Here is a 5,044-nt window from a genome sequence, read left to right as displayed (position 1 = left end):
TTCCTTTCTTAGTGTTCGCGTTCACTGACTTCCAAAATATAAAGAGACCGGGGGCTCTATTCTGGACAATTCGCCATTTCGTTCAAATTATTACGTACGCGTGACGTGTGCAATAGGACGGCGCCAGGTTACATAAGCACACAATCGGGTTACGCATTCTGGACAAAAAGAGACATAAAGTGGCAGAAAAAAGCGTGCTGTCGTCTGCTACGATATATTGGCGCCTAGTATGAAAAACGACGGTGCTCCTGCAGGAACTGACACTCTGCGGTACATTCCGTGATTTGGAAGCCTCGCGTTACAGTAAGGTGAGTGAAGTATGTTGTGGCGTTGCGGTATAGTGTGTCATGACATACTTGTGGTCGAACATTCGGCATCAGCTGCGCACGGGCTGCGCGCGTTTCAGCTGAAGAGCAAGAATGGCAATGGAACATTCGCAGTGGGCTGGTGCAAAATGGGAGCGGAAAATAGCTTTGCTGTTCATAAGCGCCGATGACCTCTCACGTTCACTTATCAGCGGCTTTTAAATAGAGGAACTAAAACGTTTAATAAATTGGTCGTAAAGAGAAACAATCGACAGATTTCCAAAGTAGCTCCGGCACTGAAGAAGAGGCGCCGGCGCAGTCGGTAATGTCTATTTCTGAGGAGAACGCTTGCGTCTCAAAGTATCAATTACTGTTAGGTACAGGCTATGCTATCCACCTTTTCCGAAAAGCCGCGTTATGACCAACTATCGTCAGGTCACCAAGTCTGCTTATGTTTCTAACATATTGTGTTGGCTTGAGTTGTCCAGAGCAAGAAAAGCAGCGCAGAGAGAGAAATGGGCGGGGAGGGAGAGAGAGTTTTTCACACACACACACACACACACACACACACACACACACACACACACACACACACACACACACACACACACACACACACACACACACACACACACACACACACACACACACACACACACACACACACACACACACACACACACACACACACACACACACACACACACACACACACACACACACACACACACACACACACACACACACACACACACACACACACACACACACACACACACACACACACACACACACACACACACACACACACACACACACACACACACACACACACACACACACACACACACACACGCACACACACGCACGCACGCACACACACACACACGCACACACGCACACACACGCACACACGCGCACACACACACACACACACACACACACACACACGAAGTGGAAGGCATACGCTGGGCCTAACACCTAGTCGGTTAAATTTTCATACGCTGGCGTGCGAAAAGCTCCTGCCAAGCGCAAAAAATGTCCAAGAAAAAGGCCGAAACAGAAAAACAACATAGCAGGAAGGATAATTAGGCGATTCTCAGGCTATTGTACATGTGCAGAGGGGAATAAATGGACAATAAGAAAAGAATACGAAAGATTACTGAGCAAATCATGATATGAGGTTATAGGGTGGCGTCGCGCGCGCGTATTCCTTACTGTCGAAACGGTAAATTGCAAATCAATAAAGGGAGATTATTTTAAGACTGTATTGAAAAAAACAACCAACACAAAATGTCACTCAGCTACGTCATATGATTAGAGCGTTCTGTAATAACGTATTCTGGAGTACTTATTTGTTTTCTAAAAAATATGGAAATGGTGAGCCCGCATGTATATTAAAAGAAAACTTTATACATGAAACAGATCACGGAGCATACATTCCTTTATTAAAATAGAAGCTGTGAGTATTTTTGCTTGCTTTGCCCGTCGTGGAAAGGCTTTTCAACTCATTAACATTGCAGTCAGTGCATGGTGCAAGGCAAAAAAAGGCAGTGTTTCGGGGCCAACGTTTAAGAAAGTCTTTGATGATCCCTCTCTGCCTGTCGCGCAAAATTCCTGCACAGCCATCGAACCATATGACCCCTCAGGTTGTACTCACGAACCGATCAGACAGGTAATTAGAAAACGTCGCGGTGCTCTCTGAAATTCTTTATAGTTTGGTGGGTGATGTTTAACACAGACAAAAAGAGACGAAAACACGGGACTGACGACTTTATTTCTCTTCTTTTTTTTTTTGCCTCTGTGTTAAAGAGCGGCTACGAAACTATCATAAACAACCTACAGCTCGCCCAACTTCCCATTCTGTTACTCTCTGAAATGCCTTCTTGCGCAGATCAACCGCTTGAGTTAGCGGGCAGCACTGCTGCGTTTCGCAACGACGGCGCGGATCGATGGTTTCTCTATGAGAGCAAAACATTTGCATTGGGAGGGTAGCTACGACCCTCGTGCGGCTGTAAATCTGCGTCTTCCCTTATGACATCGTTGCAGTGCATCCTGCAATTACAACGAAATGAGTCAGCTTACTTCACACACACCAAACTCTCTACCAAACTGCGGGCAGCTAACGTCCGCCTACACTGTTTGTGTTTGTGTCCTTCTGGTCTTCGTCCTCGACCTTAGCGCTGTTTTTCCAACGTCGAATTTGCCACCTATTTTTCGCGGCCGCCTCAAGTGGTTTAAAATGCGGCGCCTAACTTTGGTCATTTACAGAAATGGCAGAACGTCCTCTGTGTAATGAAGCGTCATTTTGACGTAATCATTAAATGTTTATCCATGACGGATTTCCCGCCACGCAACGTCAGCCAATCAGATTTCATGAGTCGGCTCTTGACAGTGGGCGGTTCATATTTCAGCCCATTTGTAATACAAGCGTAGGTGCATGCTTCCCTTTCTATTATATATACCTTTGTTTTCCCCCCAAAGTTACTTATATATACCCTCCATGCATCATGAATACCGCTGCTAAAAATCCATTTTCGCGATCGCGTCATTTTTACGTCGCCATAAAAAGCCATTTAGACGCACCGAAATTTCGCGCCACAAATTTGAAACACGTGACTGTTCTCAGAAGCAATCAGAGAAACAAAATGGCGCCGAACGGCGGCCCTGTGTGTCGAGAACAGGGCCCCGGTAAAATATCTGAGCCCAGTACCGCCATGGTAGAAGCAATGAAGTGTCTTTGCTGCAGGGAATAAGGGGCGTAAAGACTGCATGTAGTTGGGAAAGTTGGCAATGGCCTTTTCAACTGAATAACACAAGCCCCGTCGGGGTGGCGCAGCGGTTAAGGTGCTCGACTACTGTTCCGAAGGACGCGGGATCGAATCCCGGCCTCGGCGGCTGCTTTTCGATAGCAGCGAAAAGCAAGGCGCCCGTGTGCTGTGCGATAACAGTGCTGTGATATCAGTGCACGTTAAAGAACCCCAGGTAGTCGAAATTTCCGGAGTCATCCACTACGGTGTCTCTCATAGCCTGAGTCGCTTTGGGGCGTTAAACCGCGCCAACCAAACCAAATAATACAACTGAAGCAGCCGGAGTAGGCAATAAACAACAATAAAAGGCGTTACCTTCTTGCTTTCTGATCTGTATGCGTCTATCATTCCGCGGCCACCCATTTATATAAATTGGAACTATTGAATATTGTATATATTGATTCAGTATTTTTTTCCCTAAATTATTTTCCAGTCTTGATTTGAGACTAATATCATCATCATCATCATCATCAGCCTGACTATACCCACTGCAGGGCCAAGGCCTCTCCCATATTTCTCCAGTTAACCCGGTTCTGTGCTAGCTGCATCCACTTGACCCCTGCGAACTTCTTAATCTCATCCGCCCACTGCTACACTTTCCTTCCCTTGGAATCCAGTTTGTTACCCTCAACGACCATCGGTTATCCTCTCTTCGCACTACATGTCCTGCCCATGTCCAATTCTTCTTCTTAATTTCCACTAGAATGACAGTAACTTGAGTTATTTCTCTGACCCACTCTCCACGCTTCCTATCTCTTAATATTGCCGCGATTGAGAGCACCACAATCGCGGCGCTCAAATGCACTAGTCACGTGGTATTATTTGTATTTCGCGGACTTTCTTTCGAGCCTGGAAAAAAAGATGCACGTGAGACTTTCTTTATTGCAATAAATGGAACGGGGGTTTTTGAAGGTGCTCTACAACTTTCGAATTCGCATTCCTGGTCTAAGATGAATATTGGATAAATTAGAAAAATTACCTCATTAGCTAATTAAGTAATTGCATAACAAAAATTGCCTGTAGTGCGCAAGGAGACTGCCAGCTGTATGCAACTGGTTTTGTTGACCTACCTAAAATGTATTATTTTGTAACCCTTGGTTTAAGTTAGCTGGGACACCCGGTATAACGGCCTTGAGCTTTGAAACATAGAGGCCCTAAAGTTAACAAAGTATAGTTTTAACCAGTCAATCTAGCTCAGTAGTCATCTAATAATTTTGCTCTGTCACAAGCACAATGTCCGCCTGTTTGGGCAACCCAACTGTGAAGACCTCACTTAGATATATTTTGATGGCTTAAAAAAATATCCTTGCACCTAACTCGAACCCTATCCTGGAGGACTGGGAAGCGACCCTGCTCGCCTATTCCGACCTGAAAGCCTAAAAGGTATTGGTCAAACGAGCAATGAAGGCTGCGGATGCCACTGACGTCCCGTACTAGGGACACGACCTAGTGTTTGTGATGGGAATGGCACTAAGCCTGACCCCAGAGCAACCTCCATGCAACTATTTTAATTAAAAGTTTTCACTACCCATCCCCAAACTGAAACAAATAATACCTTATACATTCCTTGTGTCGAAATTAACATTCAGTTGCAAGTTATCAGTACGTGCTATTGCCACTATGCCCCTGAATGTTTACCGTCTAGACATAATTTCAGAAACAGTGTACACGCAATGACGACACAATGGCTTGAGGAGAAGCGAAACAAATGAACGGGAAACAAAACACATGAAGATGAGCACTTTCAATGCGTATCGAAAGCGTTGCTGCATCGCAGAAATACCCTTTTCGATCTCTTCTCATAAATTTGACGTGGGCATGAAGCAGGATCAGTTAATCTATCAGGGCGCAGAGAAAAGGTGAACGAAATTCTTTTACAAACTTCTTTCTGAGTACAGGTTGCACTTTTCAACTCATTGCAAACTATTA

Source organism: Amblyomma maculatum, chromosome 3, assembly GCF_055883805.1.
Source record: "Amblyomma maculatum isolate TAMU_Amacu chromosome 3, ASM5588380v1, whole genome shotgun sequence".
Taxonomy (NCBI): Eukaryota; Metazoa; Arthropoda; class Arachnida; order Ixodida; family Ixodidae; genus Amblyomma; species Amblyomma maculatum.
Note: the sequence above shows the minus strand (reverse complement) of the source record.